The sequence below is a fragment of the Phragmites australis genome, chromosome 3, assembly GCF_958298935.1.
Source record: "Phragmites australis chromosome 3, lpPhrAust1.1, whole genome shotgun sequence".
NCBI lineage: Eukaryota > Viridiplantae > Streptophyta > Magnoliopsida > Poales > Poaceae > Phragmites > Phragmites australis.
The window spans coordinates 28,910,458-28,928,128 of record NC_084923.1 but is presented as its reverse complement, the minus strand read 5'-3'; positions in this window follow the sequence as shown (position 1 = coordinate 28,928,128).

The following is a 17,671-nucleotide window of genomic DNA, read 5'->3' as shown; positions in this document are numbered from 1 at the left end:
CGAGCTCCGCCGTCTTCCGTCGCCCCGCTGTTCTACAGCCTCACCGACCTAACCCGCTGCACGGTGAGCTTCCCCGTGCTCCTGTACACCTTTTGCGCATGCCGCTTTCCCTCCGTCCCGTCGTTGGCGCGTGAGTCCGCGACGACCGGCTGCCGCCGCGCCATAGCTCTCGCCGCCGGCCGTGCCACCGTCGAGTTCTTCAGCGTTGGGCCGCGCCATTTGGTCCACGCGCCCTCGTAGAAGCTATAGCTGCCCTCACCCGAGTCTGTTGCGTCGCCGTTCGTCTTCGGCGCGTCAAAGCCGTGCCGCCGCCGGATTGGTTTTGCCCCTCGCCGCCGATCGCCGTGCTCCGGCCATCGCCGGCGTCGACATGTACCCCCACCGTGACCACGTGCTCGTGCTGGTGCTGTTGCCACCTTCGGCCGGGCCGTTCAAACCGCCGTTCGCCGCCGGCGACGTCGCCCGAGCCGCCGGCGTGGGGTACTGGGCGCGGGTCAATTTTGACCCGGGTCAAACCCACCGGGCCCACTGTCAGCCTCAGTGGCTAACCGGCCGGGTGTGCAAAAAAATATTTCGGGCATTTTTATTAATCGGGAAAACTCCGGAAAATGCGAATTGGAATATTTGTTTAATGATTAAATCGGCTGAAGACTTGAAAAATGCATAGGAAATTGTGTAGAGCTCCAAAATTACTAAAACCAATTTTGTTGGTTTTGTTGTGTCATGATCTGTCCATTAAAAATGCCAGTGGCCATGAAATAGGTGCTGTGAATTATTGAGTTAATAAATTATGTCTAGGCTTTGTTAATTCCTAATTAAAGTTTGGTGTTTCCAAAATTGATGAATCTAATTTTGTTGGCCTTGTATTATCATACTCTGCACATGAAAAATACTAGGTGTTGTGAAAGGTATAATTAATTTTATTCAATTAATGAATGGATTTAATCTTTAATAATTCATAAACAATTTTTGATGAGTCCAAAATTGGTAAATCAAATTCTGTTAGTCTTGTTAAATTATGCCATGTTCATTAAAAACGCTAGGGTTTATGAAATGCTTACTGAGGATTAATAAGTTGTTAAATGTTAAACAATAATTCAAATAAGGAAATCCTTCAGGCTTTTAACTCATGGCATAAGTGCATTGCATCTCCGCTGCTGTCTTACAGTGAAGCATCTTTCATTGCATGTCATTCATATTCATTACATTGCATGCGTGATTCTTTTAGGGAACTTCGACCCGGCGAACGAGGCTGTACCCGGAGGTTCCCGCAGTGGTGATCGTGACTCGGGTAGCTGTGAGCAGCAGCTAGGGCAGCAAGGCAAGCATCTATCATATTGCACCGTGTCTACTTGAAAATCTAATATGTTATCTACGCTTATGTATACATTGCATGTGTCGGGTTCCGAGTTGGGTAGAACCTATGCCTATGCATTTTTCCATTTCGGTCACGTGTCATGAGTTATTCCATTGGAGCCTAGTGGTGTCGTCGCGGTCTAATTTTAGTTCGCTATGCTTAGTGGTACTTAGGCTTTCCGGTAGAAGTCGACGACGGCGTCCACCGTTGTCGCGAGCCTAGGACTTATTACTTGTTCACACTTATGGTTGTGTTGATGATGAGTCGGTTTGGTGAGTGGTGAGTTGAGACGAGGTGTGGGCGGTGTTAGGGGTGTCATCTGCTCACGAGGAGTCCTCAGGCAGTTCGGGGAGGGAACCCGGACACCGTAGACCGCTTGCACCGGTTAAGTACTGATCATCGGTGTAGTCGGCTTTAGCACATACCTTACTCACCACATGCTGATATAATGGTAGGCGAGCCGATTACCTTCGCAGACGTGGTCATGTGGGCCTCGTCATAGACGGTGTGAGTCCAGTTTGAGTCCGGGCTTTTAGCGGTATTAGTTTGCTCGAGGAGTAGTTCTAATACCGTCTCGCCGAGCTATGGTTGATCCACATGGTTGGGCCTGGTTGGGAAAGGTTGTCACGGGTACCCCCTTGTGCGCATCTTAGCGGGTGGCACAAGCCGTATGGTCCCTGTGTCGTGTGGGTCCAGGAGTATCCCCTGCAGGGTGTATAATCAGTTCGAACTGCCGCGCTCTAGGTCATGAGCATCGCTATTGCTTATCTCCACCGAGCGACCATATTTTGGTCGTAGAGTTTCGATGTGGGTTGTGGCATGGTTGGATTGGGTGGTTTGGTCGGTTTGTGGTCGGTGATTTGGTGGTATTGGTTTACTTTTATACACTTGTTGTTTACATATCTGTTATGGTCAGTTGGTTGGCAGGGTTTGAGTTGGTGGTTGGTTAAGTTAGTTGCTTACACCTAGAGTCTAGGTTGCTTACCGCTTAATGAACTTAAACATGTCTTAATCCTTGCTACAGCTTTAAATGCATGATCCTTGGAGTCGAAAATATATATACTCATACTGTGTAAGACTTGCTAGTACCTTCGTACTAAGGGGTGCTGCCCTTAAGTTGTTTTCAGGTTCACAGGTCGGCGAGGAAGAGGCAGTTTTCGGCTACTTTTTGCCTGCCGATCCGGGTGGCGGGCAGGAGTAGCACATTCTACTCCGAACTCCGACGCTTTTGGTATGGAGCTTAAGGGCATACGGCTCCATACTCTTTTGTTGTATAGGTTTTTCTTCCGCTGCTTAGTTGTTGCTGTTCTTCTTTTGTTGTAAATTGTGGAAGCAGTTGCATGTTTAATAATTGTAATCCAGTTTAATTACTTGCTCTCTATTAAACTGTGTTGTGATATTTGAGTTGGAAGGCATGTGTTCCGATCCTGGGCACAAAACACGTGCCGGGACTACCGGAATGGTATTCTGGTTAATCGTCGAGGTTGTGATTATGAATAATGATCCTCCTGATGATTAATTAGAATACTATTTGGACGGTTCCTCACAGCTTGGTATCAGAGCCTGGTTTAATTTAGTAGCCTAAACATAATTAGTGCGTTGTTTAGTAAGTCGACAACTTCACCTAAACAACCCATAATTTATGTTTATGCCTCTTCATGTTTAATATGTATTAAACTGCTATCGTTTATGCCCCTAAGTTAAAATGCGTATTATGAGTGACGTTTATATGTCTTATACCACATTGTTTTGCTTTCGACCCTGCATTGATTCATGTTGAGCATTGCATCTTCGGCTTTGCATCGTCGGAAGGTAAGGTACGACGCTCGGTGGCGGTCAATCACCGAGGGCTCAGCCGGATGCGAGGCAGGGGCCCGGCATGTTCCGTACGGTGATCCGTACGGGAAGTGAATACGCTAGCAATAGCGTATGAACATCCACCATGCGATGGGAGACATGGTCGTCTACTCGTGTGGCGTTTACACGGGATGTTCCGTAGGGTCTACGGGAAGTGAATACGTCGTTGTCGACGTATGGATTGTCGCTTGTACGGCATGTGGTACAAGGGCCGTTCGCGCTCTTACCCTTTGTAGCGCGAAGGGTACGTTCTGGATGTTATAAACTGCCTGTGGTTTGATGTTTGCAGGTGCGGCTCTTATTTTGAGAAAGAAGCGGTAGTTAGGTTCGAGCATGCATCATTTCATGGCATTCGTGCATGCATTCATATTTATACATGTATTAAGGGATTCTAATAATGTATCCGGCGAATGCATGATGCTAAGTCGGAGTTTGATGTTTCCCCTTTTGTTTGCAGTTCAGAATGGTTGTCACTCGGCGTGGTGGGGAAGTTCCGGAGGGTTCCGGTCAGAACAACCCTCCTCCACCACCGACTATGGCGGATGTGCTCATGCAAATCGAGCAGAACCGCCAAGCGAATCACGCTCTCCTCCAGACGAACCAAGCGCTTCTGGAGGCTCTCGTGCGCAACGCGGCTCCTCATGGAGGAGGTGGAGCCGTGCGCCGAGACGACTTCTCGGACTTCTTGCGGACTCAGCCACCGGTCTTCTCGCGAGCTGAGGATCCTCTGGATGCCGATCACTGGCTCCGGACGATCGAGCAGAAGCTCGTCCTTCTTCACTGCGAGGATCACGAGAAGGCGCTTTTCGCCGCCCATCAGCTTCAGGGCCCGGCGGGTGCGTGGTGGTCTGGCTTTCTGGCCATGCACCCCGCCGATCACCGCGTGTCATGGGCGGAGTTCCGTGAGGCCTTCCGCTCGTTTCACATACCTAGTGGTCTCATGGAGGCTAAGAGGCGGGAGTTTGAGGACCTCAAGCAAGGAGGTCGGGCGGTGATAGAGTACGTGTAGGTGTTCAACCACCTTGCACAATACGCTACTGAGGAGGTCAGCACGGATGCGCGCAAGCAGCGCTGCTTCGTGAATGGCCTGAACTCGAAGATGCAGGACCGGTTGTCTGCGCATAAGTTCGCCGACTTCAACGAGTTGGTGAGCACGTCGATCACGGTGGAGCTCAAGTATAAGAGCCACCAAGAGGAGAAGAGGCGGAAGAGGGGTTCCTCGTCTTCTGTGGGCGGTAGCTCACAGCGCGCCCGCACTGAGAGCCAGCCTCCACAGTCTCAGGTGCCGTCGGCTGGCTACCCACGGCCGATGTGGTTTGTACCATGTCCTGCGTTCTCCGCTCCACAGGGGCAGGCTGCACGACCAGCCGGCTCCCAAGTGAGCGTGACCGGTGGCTCAGGTGGTCCGTGCTTCAACTGTGGCCGCGTCGGCCATTTCTCGAGGGAGTGCCCGTATCCGAGGCCGGGAGCCGTGATGGGTGCCCCACGACCACCGCCGGCTCAGTCAGCACCGCAGTCTTCGCAGGCGACCCACGTTCCCAAGCGTGGTCGAGCTCGCCATACTACCGCCGACGAGGTTCAGGAGGGTGACACCGTCCTGATGGGTACGTTGGATATGAGTTTCAACTCTGACATCTTTTCTGCAGTGGTTTTGTTTGATTCAGGAGCCTCTCACTCCTTTATATCGTCGGATTATGTTTGGAAGTGTGGGTTGAGAGTCAGTGCTACCCACACACCGTATCTTATAGACGCCCCGGGGGCCAAAGTTCTAATCAACCAGTGTGTGAATAAAGCAGCAGTAATTGTCAACAAGGTGCCTTTCTTTGTCAATCTGTTAGTGATGGACTCGAAGGGAATTGATGTTATTTTGGGAATGAATTGGCTCTCCAAGAATAAGGCTGTGTTGGACTGTGCTCGGCGAACCGTCACCCTCGATGGTCTGTCAGGCACTCGTATTCAGTTGAAGCTGAAGGGTGTCAAGTCCTGCCTGTTCACCATAAAGGCTGCCCCCACTAGGATTATGGAGACCATTCCTGTGGTGTGGGAATTTCCAGATGTTTTTCCAGATGAGTTGCCTGGAATGCCTCCTGGCAGGGCAGTGGAGTTCTCTATTGATCTCGTACCCGGTGCGGCCCCGGTTTCGAAGAAGATGTACAAGATGTCGCAAATTGAGCTAGTTGAGCTGAAGAAACAGATTCATGAGCTGCTAGCAAAGGGTTTCATTCGTCCGAGTTCCTCACCTTGGGGATGCTCAGCTTTATTTGTGAAGAAGAAAGATGACACTCTCAGGATGTGTGTTGATTACCGTCCGCTGAATGCAGTCACGGTGAAGAATGTGTATCCGCTTCCTAGGATTGACATCTTGTTTGATCAGTTGACGGGAGCCCGAGTCTTCTCAAAGATTGACTTGAGGCTGGGCTATCATCAAATTAAGGTTCGGCCAGAGGATATTCCAAAGACAGCGTTCTCTACTCGATACGGCTTGTATGAGTTCACCGTTATGTCGTTTGGCTTGACTAATGCGCCGGCCTTCTTTATGTACCTTATGAACTCGGTGTTCATGGAGGAGTTGGACAAGTTTGTAATTGTTTTCATCGACGACATTCTGATATACTCCAAGACCGAGCAAGAACACATTGGGCATCTCCGTGTTGTTCTGGGCAGACTCCGAGAACATCAGCTGTACGCCAAGTTCAGCAAGTGTGAGTTCTGGCTCAGGGAGGTGGCCTTTCTGGGACATGTTCTATTAGAGAACGGGGTGGCAGTTGACCCGAGCAAGGTGCAGGATGTGCTCGACTGGGTTCAACCCCAGAATGTTAGTGAGATCCGGAGTTTTCTTGGACTTGCGGGCTATTACCGCCGGTTCATCGAGAACTTCTCCAAGGTTGCGAAGCCAATGACCGAGTTGTTAAAGCAAGGCAGCGTGTTTGATTGGTCAGATGCCTGTGAGTCTGCCTTCCAGACATTGAAGAAGCTGCTCACGACCGTCCCAGTGCTTGCTCAACCTGATATGACCAGAGGGTTTGATGTGTATTGCGACGCGTCTGGCATCGGTCTTGGCTGTGTTTTGATGCAGGAGGACCGAGTCGTTACATATGCATCCCGACAGTTGAAGCGTCATGAGGAGAACTACCCGACACATGATCTTGAACTTGCTGCTGTCGTGCACGCTCTGAAGATGTGGCGCCACTACTTGATGGGCAACTTGTGCCGTATCTACACGGATCATAAGAGTTTGAAGTACATTTTCACGCAGGCGGATTTGAACATGAGGCAGCGAAGATGGCTCGAGTTGATCAAAGACTACGAGCTGGAGGTTCACTACCATCCAGGCAAGGCGAATGTGGTCGCCGATGCTTTGAGTCGAAAGGCTCATTGTCACTGTCTTGTAGCCTCGCCGATGGATTCCACGTTGTGTGATGAGTTCCGGCGTCTTGGGCTTGATATGGTGTCAGACGGTTTTATTGCAAATCTTGAAATCAAGTCCACGCTCATTGATGAAATTAAGGCGGCTCAGAGAGATGATAAGGGTATGGCCCGAATTCGAGAGAAGAGGAAGATCGGGCAGGCCTTGTGTTTTACTGAGGATAATCAGGGCGTTATCTGGTTTGGGAACCGTCTAGTGGTTCCGAGGGTCGAGGCGCTGAGGAAGAAGATCTTTGATGAGGCTCACGATTCATTGCTGTCCATTCACCCGGGCAGTACGAAGATGTATCAGGATTTGAAACCCCGTTTCTGGTGGACTCGCATGAAGCGGGAGGTTGCTAGATATGTGTCTGAGTGCGACGTCTGCCGAAGGGTGAAGGCTGAACACATCAAGCCTGCCGGCACACTCCAACCTTTGCCCATTCCATCTTGGAAGTGGGAGGAAGTTGGGATGGATTTCATTACCGGCTTGCCGAAGACTTCGAGTGGGTATGACTCTATTTGGGTCATCGTGGACCGGTTGACAAAGTCCGCACACTTCCTTCCTGTCAGAACCACTTATTCTGCTAAGCAGTATGCGGAGTTGTACCTCACTAGAATTGTTTGCCTCCATGGGGTGCCGAAGAAGATCATCTCGGATCGAGGTACCCAGTTTACTTCTCATTTCTGGAGAAATTTCCAAGAGGCTATGGAGACTGAGTTGTTCCACAGCACGGCGTATCACCCACAGACGGATGGTCAGACGGAGAGGGTAAATCAGATTCTCGAAGATATGCTCCGTGCTTGTGTGCTCACTTATGGGAAGAAGTGGGACATATGCCTGCCGTTTGCGGAATTTTCGTATAACAACAGTTTCCAGGCTAGTATAGAGATGGCGCCATTTGAGGCCCTTTATGGTCGGAGGTGCCGTACGCCGCTGAATTGGTCCGAATCCGGTGAACGGGCTTTTCTAGGTCCGGATTTGGTCAAGGAGGCAGAAGACCATGTTCAGAATATCCGCAAGAGTATTCTCACGGCCCAGTCTAGGCAGAAGAGCTATGCAGATCGACGTCGCCGGGAGCTCACATTTGAGGTGGGGGATCATGTGTACTTGAAGGTCTCACCTCTCAAAGGCGTTCGTCGATTCCAAGTCCGAGGCAAACTGGCGCCTCGGTATGTTGGACCGTTTCAGATTTTAGCTCGGCGTGGAGAGGTTGCATATCAATTAGAGTTGCCACCGTCCCTCTCCGCGGTGCACAATGTGTTTCATGTCTCACAACTCAAGAAGTGTCTCCGAGTCCCGACTGATGTCGTTGATATTGTGCCCGAAGAATTGCATCCGGACTTGACATATTGTGAGAAACCGATGCGAATCTTGGGTGAAACCGAGCGCAAGACGCGGCGGAGTTCAATCAAATTCTTGAAGATTCAGTGGAGTAACCACTCTGAGTCCGAAGCGACTTGGGAGCGGGAAGATCAGCTTCGTTCCGAGTATCCTGAGTTCTTTGAGAATTTGTAATGCCAATGTAATATAGCGTATTTGGAATCTCTCGCATGTATGTGTTCATCTCTATGATTGAATAAAAAAATCTGCGTTGGATTCCATCTCATGCGTCATGGTGTCGTCTCCCAACCTGTTAAGTCATCACAGCGTTCTCATTGTCCCCTCTCTGGCTCATACCAAATCTCGGGACGAGATTCTTTTTAGGGGGGGAGGTTTGTCATGGCCCAGAATTACCAAAACATATAATTAAGTGCTAATGGACGTCATTAGCATCATTTGCTTGGTTTTGAGCAATTTTAGGCATGCAATTTTTAATTAAATAAATTGTAAAAATCAATATTAGTTGATGCGTTGTTAAGCAACTCACCATATTTCTATACAACATAGGGTTGGAAACAATTTTAGAAATTAGTAGGTGCCTAGAGGAGAATATCAATGAATTTTCCCAAATTTTTGGGAATTATTTTAAAGGCATAAAAATTAACACAAGTTAGAAAAGCTTGCCTCTTTGGAGAATTTTCATTTGAATTTGGTGCAAGCTTTTTGGGTCAAACAAGGTAAAATGGATTGTTCATGATTTATAGAAGCCAACAAAATTTGTTCCACAATTTTTAGACCACAGTAAGGCCTCCACCTTGATAACCAAAGTAGTGAAGATATTTTTGCCTGGCGGTTACTGTTCATCGGCCCCACCTGTCATCCCCTTCGCACGCACACCGCCTCTGCTCCCCCTTCTCCCGCTCTCACAAAGCAATGCGGCGCCGCCATCCTTGACTTCGGTGGCCACCTCCACGTTGCCGGCCGAAAGATCAGCCCCAGTCCTTATCCTCCCCTCCCCGCCCTCTACTTTATCTCTCTCTCTGCTCCTTCTCTCGCGCGGCCGAAAAGCAGAGCGCAGAGCACTCGCACAAGCATCGGCCGCTGGCAAGAGTCGCCGCGCCGTTGACGGTTTCCGTCGAGCCCGAGCCCCGTGGAGCCGTAGGGAGGAGCGCCCCGAGCTCCTCCGCCGTTTCCCCTCCTTCCCCGGCCGTTTCCCGCGCGGATTGGAGCCGCCCGCGCCTTCTTCCCCGACGACGGCAACCGAGCTCCGCCGTCTTCCGTCGCCCCGCTGTTCTACAGCCTCACCGACCTAACCCGCTGCACGGTGAGCTTCCCCGTGCTCCTGTACACCTTTTGCGCATGCCGCTTTCCCTCCGTCCCGTCGTTGGCGGGTGAGTCCGCGACGACCGGCTGCCGCCGCGCCATAGCTCTCGCCGCCGGCCGTGCCACCGTCGAGTTCTTCAGCGTTGGGCCGCGCCATTTGGTCCACGCGCCCTCGTAGAAGCTATAGCTGCCCTCACCCGAGTCTGTTGCATCGCCGTTCGTCTTCGGCGCGTCAAAGCCGTGCCGCCGTCGGATTGGTTTTGCCCCTCGCCGCCGATCGCCGTGCTCCGGCCATCGCCGGTGTCGACATGTACCCCCACCGTGACCACGTGCTCGTGCTGGTGCTGTTGCCACCTTCGGCCGGGCCGTTCAGACCGCCGTTCGCCGCCGGCGACGTCGCCCGAGCCGCCGGCGTGGGGTACTGGGCGCGGGTCAATTTTGACCCGGGTCAAACCCACCGGGCCCACTGTCAGCCTCAGTGGCTAACCGGCCGGGTGTGCAAAAAAATATTTCGGGCATTTTTATTAATCGGGAAAACTCCGGAAAATGCGAATTGGAATATTTGTTTAATGATTAAATCGGCTGAAGACTTGAAAAATGCATAGGAAATTGTGTAGAGCTCCAAAATTACTAAAACCAATTTTGTTGGTTTTGTTGTGTCATGATCTGTCCATTAAAAATTCCAGTGGCCATGAAATAGGTGCTGTGAATTATTGAGTTAATAAATTATGTCTAGGCTTTGTTAATTCCTAATTAAAGTTTGGTGTTTCCAAAATTGATGAATCTAATTTTGTTGGCCTTGTATTATCATACTCTGCACATGAAAAATACTAGGTGTTGTGAAAGGTATAATTAATTTTATTCAATTAATGAATGGATTTAATCTTTAATAATTCATAAACAATTTTTGATGAGTCCAAAATTGGTAAATCAAATTCTGTTAGTCTTGTTAAATTATGCCATGTTCATTAAAAACGCTAGGGTTTATGAAATGCTTACTGAGGATTAATAAGTTGTTAAATGTTAAACAATAATTCAAATAAGGAAATCCTTCAGGCTTTTAACTCATGGCATAAGTGCATTGCATCTCCGCTGCTGTCTTACAGTGAAGCATCTTTCATTGCATGTCATTCATATTCATTACATTGCATGCGTGATTCTTTTAGGGAACTTCGACCCGGCGAACGAGGCTGTACCCGGAGGTTCCCGCAGTGGTGATCGTGACTCGGGTAGCTGTGAGCAGCAGCTAGGGCAGCAAGGCAAGCATCTATCATATTGCACCGTGTCTACTTGAAAATCTAATATGTTATCTACGCTTATGTATACATTGCATGTGTCGGGTTCCGAGTTGGGTAGAACCTATGCCTATGCATTTTTCCATTTCGGTCACGTGTCATGAGTTATTCCATTGGAGCCTAGTGGTGTCGTCGCGGTCTAATTTTAGTTCGCTATGCTTAGTGGTACTTAGGCTTTCCGGTAGAAGTCGACGACGGCGTCCACCGTTGTCGCGAGCCTAGGACTTATTACTTGTTCACACTTATGGTTGTGTTGATGATGAGTCGGTTTGGTGAGTGGTGAGTTGAGACGAGGTGTGGGCGGTGTTAGGGGTGTCATCTGCTCACGAGGAGTCCTCAGGCAGTTCGGGGAGGGAACCCGGACACCGTAGACCGCTTGCACCGGTTAAGCACCGATCATCGGTGTAGTCGGCTTTAGCACATACCTTACTCACCACATGCTGATATAATGGTAGGCGAGCCGATTACCTTCGCAGACGTGGTCATGTGGGCCTCGTCATAGACGGTGTGAGTCCAGTTTGAGTCCGGGCTTTTAGCGGTATTAGTTTGCTCGAGGAGTAGTTCTAATACCGTCTCGCCGAGCTATGGTTGATCCACATGGTTGGGCCTGGTTGGGAAAGGTTGTCACGGGTACCCCCTTGTGCGCATCTTAGCGGGTGGCACAAGCCGTATGGTCCCTGTGTCGTGTGGGTCCAGGAGTATCCCCTGCAGGGTGTATAATCAGTTCGAACTGCCGCGCTCTCGGTCATGAGCATCGCTATTGCTTATCTCCACCGAGCGACCATATTTTGGTCGTAGAGTTTCGATGTGGGTTGTGGCATGGTTGGATTGGGTGGTTTGGTCGGTTTGTGGTCGGTGATTTGGTGGTATTGGTTTACTTTTATACACTTGTTGTTTACATATCTGTTATGGTCAGTTGGTTGGCAGGGTTTGAGTTGGTGGTTGGTTAAGTTAGTTGCTTACACCTAGAGTCTAGGTTGCTTACCGCTTAATGAACTTAAACATGTCTTAATCCTTGCTACAGCTTTAAATGCATGATCCTTGGAGTCGAAAATATATATACTCATACTGTGTAAGACTTGCTAGTACCTTCGTACTAAGGGGTGCTGCCCTTAAGTTGTTTTCAGGTTCACAGGTCGGCGAGGAAGAGGCAGTTTTCGGCTACTTTTTGCCTGCCGATCCGGGTGGCGGGCAGGAGTAGCACATTCTACTCCGAACTCCGACGCTTTTGGTATGGAGCTTAAGGGCATACGGCTCCATACTCTTTTGTTGTATAGGTTTTTCTTCCGCTGCTTAGTTGTTGCTGTTCTTCTTTTGTTGTAAATTGTGGAAGCAGTTGCATGTTTAATAATTGTAATCCAGTTTAATTACTTGCTCTCTATTAAACTGTGTTGTGATATTTGAGTTGGAAGGCATGTGTTCCGATCCTGGGCACAAAACACGTGCCGGGACTACCGGAATGGTATTCTGGTTAATCGTCGAGGTTGTGATTATGAATAATGATCCTCCTGATGATTAATTAGAATACTATTTGGACGGTTCCTCACAGGCTAGGAGCCCGAAGGGACACAGTGCATCTTCGAGAGCTTGTCCCCAAGAATTTCAACAGGGCCTCACCTGGTTGAAAGTCTGAAGCAAGATTGGAAAAAGGCCCAGCCAAATGCCAAACCGAGGGAGACACGATGGTCGGGAACCGTGAAGTCACCAACACCTTGCCCGGCCCTCCTTAATTACCCTACGTATCTACCATCACCAGAGCCCCAAGGCCACCTCTCTTCAAGAAGAAAATGAAGCCAGTTACAATCTATGCAAGGTGTCGATACCCCGGTCATAACCAGCCACGAAGAGGGCGAGGAAGTACGGTATGAAGGCACAAAGACACACATACAAACGGTCACCCGTTCGGAAGATCACCTTGCACTTCGATACAGAAACAGACATGACCGTCCCCAAAGGGCCATATTATATTATTAAACAACTAGTACATCCGGAGGACACATATAAATAGCGACAGTAAAGTGATTGCTACGAAGGATATGTGATGAGAACAGTGGCCCGATCTTCCGATAGGTTCGACTGATTTCGTCGTGAGGACGTTGACGCTTGGAGGCTTTCAACCCGCAGATTGTCACCTCGCAATTCGTTACACCCGCACGACTGTCGTTATCAACCACGCTCGCACGCGATCGACCTTACCATGAGGGTTATTGTTCCTGCAAGCAATCGAAGCAACTCACAAGAACAAGAAAGATGCAATCTGAATTGCTAATAAAGATTAAGCACACGCGTTGGGGTTCCACAAACCGATGAACGGCGAAAAACTGACTAATTGTCTAGTTGTAATCTAAGCAAAACCCCCAAACCCTAGAAGAGGGGGCGGCTATCTATTTATAAGCTAGGAGGAGAAAGGATTCGGCCACAACTGATGGAGCTCGAATACAACTCAATTACAAGGCCCAAGGTCCAAACTGATTCGGACTGGAAGAGCGACGCGACTTGTTTTGCCAATTCCGGACAACACAGAAGGTATTTGGAGATGAGGTCGGATCCGTATGAAAGTAGACTCCGCGAGCTTTCCAACCAGTACTCATGGACCTCCACCACCTTTCGGAATCAAGAGTTATGGTCGTTTGAATTTGGTGCTGTCTGTAATTCCGATTCCGAATTGATCTTGGGGACAGAACTGGATTTATGCGCGGTAGCCCTCCGGTTACACTTGTGCTTATATGGATATTCTCTCAGGTTCCTAAGGATAATAAAATCATCGCAATAAGTTAGTAGCATCCAATCCTTAGAAACATTTGTATGGAAAGCGAGGAACGAGTTCACCTGATAATTAAGTTCTCGTGCACGAGCTCTTGTCAAAGGACCTTGAATTACAGCAGCGCGAGGAGGAATATTTGTGGTGCGTGTAACCGAAGGAGTGATGTCCTCATCATCCTCCCCCTCTTGAATTGGAGTCGTCCTCGACTCAATCTCATCTTCTTCTCCCACATACGGCTTTAAGTCTGAAACGTTAAATGTGGGACTAACCCCGAAATTTGCAGGCAACTCAAGCTTATATGCATTATCATTAATCTTCTCGAGTATTTTAAAAGGACCATCAGCTCGAGGCATCAATTTAGATTTCCTCAACTCGGGAAAACGATCTTTACGCAAGTGTAACCAAACAAGATTACACGGTTCAAAAGTTAAATGTTTCCTACCCTGGCTACCATAAGCACGATATTTTTCATTCATCTTCTCAATATTTTCTTTAGTTAATTCATGCATTTTAAGAATCAGTTCAGCACGTGTCTTAGCATCAAAATTCAACTTTTTAGAAGTAGGCAAAGGTAGCAAATCAATAGGAGCACGTGGATTAAAACCATATACAACCTGAAACGGACTTACCTTGGTGGTGGAGTGGACGGACCTGTTGTAAGCAAACTCTATATGAGGTAAACACTCTTCCCACAACTTCAAGTTTTTCTTCAAAACAGCCCGCAACATGGTAGATAACGTGCGGTTAACGACCTCCGTTTGTCCATCGGTTTGGGGATGACATGTAGTAGAAAACAGTAGCTTCGTTCCCAATTTATTCCAAAGTGACCTCCAAAAGTGACTCCAAAATTTCGCATCGCGATCTGAGACAATGGTATTGGGCACTCCATGTAGGTGAATAATTTCCCTGAAAAATAAATCAGCTATGTTTGTAGCATCATCGCTCTTATGACAAGGTATAAAATGTGCCATTTTTGAAAAACGATCCACAACCACAAAAATACTATCCCTCCCCCTCTTTGTTCTAGGCAACCCTAAAACAATGTCCATAGAAATATCCTCCCAAGGTACACTTGGAACAGGAAGAGGCATATAAAGACCATGTGGATTTAAGCGAGACTTAGCTTTATTGCAAGTAGTGCAGCGTGACACGTAGCGCTCGACGTCACATCTCATCTTTGGCCAAAAGAAGTGGGCGGCCAGCACATCTTCGGTCTTCTTTGCTCCAAAATGCGTCATCAAACCTCCTCCATGTGCCTCCTGCAACAACAAAAGACGAACAGAGCTAGCTGGAATGCATAGCTTGTTAGCACGATAGAGCAAACCATCATTCAACACATATTTATTCCATTCTCTTCCTTCTTTACAATGTTCTATCACTTCTTTAAAGTCCAAATCAGTAGCATACAAATCTTTTATTGTCTCCAAACCGAAAATTCTATGATCCAATTGGGACAACATGGTATATCGTCTAGATAAGGCATCAGCAATGACATTTTCTTTACTTTTCTTGTGTTTAATCACATAAGGAAATGACTCAACAAATTCTACCTATTTAGCATGACGTCTATTCAATTTTGCTTGACTTCTAATATGTTTAAGTGATTCAAGATCCGAATGTATAACAAATTCCTTGGGCCATAAATAATGTTGCCATGTTTCAAGAACACGAACTAAAGCATATAATTTCTTATCATAAGTAGAGTAATTAAGACTAGGCCCGTTTAATTTCTCACTAAAATATGCAACAGGCTTACCTTCTTGAATCAATACACCACCTATCCCAATTCTACTAGCATCACATTCAATTTCAAAAATCTTACCAAAATCAGGGAGTTGGAGTAGTGGTGCTTGAGTGAGCTTCTCTTTCAAAAGGTTGAATGCCTTCACTTGTGCAGGACTCCATTGGAAAGGCACTCCTTTCTTTGTCAATTCATTCAATGGTGCGGCAATGGTACTGAAATCCCGTACAAAACAACGATAGAATCCAGCAAGGCCATGGAAGCTCCGCACCTGTGACACAGTAGTAGGCGTCGGCCAGCTTTGGATGGCTTCAATCTTTGCCTCATCCACCTCAATTCCCTGTGGTGTCACAACATAACCAAGAAACGCAACTCGATCGGTGCAAAAGGTGCACTTCTCAAGGTTACCAAACAAACGTGCATCTCTTAAAGCATTAAAAACAGCACGTATGTGATCAAAATGTAGATCATGTGACTTGCTATAAATCAAGATATCATCAAAATAAACCACCACAAATTTTTCAATAAAAGCACGTAAAACTTCATTCATTAATCGCATGAAGATACTAGGTGCATTAGTTAACCCAAAAGGCATCACTAACCACTCATACAACCCAAACTTAGTCTTAAATGCAGTCTTTCATTCATCTCCAAGTTTCATTCTAATTTGGTGGTATCCACTCCGCAAGTCAATTTTAGGGAAAATTATAGCACCACTCAACTCATCAAGCATGTCGTCTAGCCTAGGAATAGGATGACGATACCTAATTGTGATATTATTAATAGCTCTACAATCAACACACATTCGCCAACTACCATCTTTCTCAGGAACCAAAATTAACAGGAACAGCACATGGACTAAGACTTTCTCGTACGTACCCTCGGTCCAATAAATCTTGGACTTGTCGTTGAATCTCCTTAGTCTCTTCTGGGTTGGTCCTATATGCAGCTCGGTTTGGCAAAGTAGCTCCCGGAATCAAGTTAATTTGATGCTCAATTCCTCTCAAAGGTGGCAGTCCCGGGGGTATTTCACTTAAAAACACATCAGCATACTCCTGCAAAAGGTTAGCAACAGCAGGAGACAAAGAGGGAGGCATATCCTCAAGTGTAAACAAGGCCTCTTTGCAAATCAAAGCATAGCAAAATGAATTATGTGCTAATAAATCAGAAATTTCAAATTTAGTAGCTAACATGGCAGCACCCTTCAACTTAATGGTGTCTTTCCTAGCATGTGTATTTTTGTTCTCATGTTGAAGTGGAAAAACATTTTTAGCTACAACCTGATTTTCAGATTTGTTATCATTGCATCTTCTTTCATTTTCAGCACGTTCTACTTCATCTTTCAAAATTTCAGCAGGTGTCATAGGCAACAACTTAATCTTCTTACCCTTATGTGAGAATGAGTAGGTATTAGCTCTACCATGGTGCAAAACATCATTATCATATATCCAAGGCCTACCTAGCAACAAAGAGCATGCTTGCATAGGCTAGTACATCAAAGTCTGCACTGTCTTTATAATTACCAGCCGAAAATTGTACTCTCACAACTTTGTTTACCTTCAACTTACCACACGAATTGAACCATTGGATGTAGTAGGGGCGTGGGTGTGGCTGTGTGGTCAAGCCAAGCTTCTCGACCATCTCGGAACTGGCAAGGTTGTTGCAGCTACCTCCATCAATGATGACTTTGCAAGCTCTCTCCTTCACAAGAAATCTGGATTGAAACAAGTTGTGCTGCTGATTTTGCTCTCCTTTCCCCATTTGTGCACTTAGAACTCGTTGTACAACAAGGCTCACGTATCTCCCTGTATCAACAGCAGCTACTTGTTCTTCTCCATCATCAGCATCATTTTCTGTCTCGTCTCCTTCACCTACAATGTTAGCAGCCAGTACATATTCATCCTCAATATCACTAGCACTTACATAACCACCATCTTCTGTTGCAATGTACGCGCGCTGACTTGGGCAGTCCTTCATGACATGGCCCATTCCCTTGCATCGGTGGCAAACAATCCCAGTTGTACGGCCCGTGGAAGCAACCGAAGAAGAACTCTTAGCGGGGGCCTGCACACTAGTAGATTTACTTACCTCAGTTGCACGTGACGGTGTAGTAGGTCCTGCTGAACGCACCCTACTCGAGGAGGGGGCAGCAGACCGTGTAGCAGAAGGTGGAATGGTTTTAACTTGCCCCGGCGTTGATCTTGGTGTAGACATTCTTCCAAAATTGTTCTTTGGCCTCTGTTGTCGTCCCTGCAATTCTTTTTCTGCCAAACATGCAAGTTGGAACAATCTAGGAATATTATCATATTCTTTGTAATCTACTATGTCCTGAATTTCACATCTCAACCCTCCATAAAAGCGTGCCAAAGCAGCCTCTTCATCCTCAACAATATCACAACGTAACATACTAATTTGTAGCTCTTGATAATATTCTTCTACTGACCTATTGCCTTGGTTTAAGCGCTGTAATTTCTTACGCAAATCACGTCTAAAAGATGGTGGAACAAATCTATTGCGCATAGCCACCTTTAAAGCATCCCATGTAGTAGGCGATTACCCATCATTGCATACCCTATTCCACCAAATGATAGCAAAGTCTTTAAAC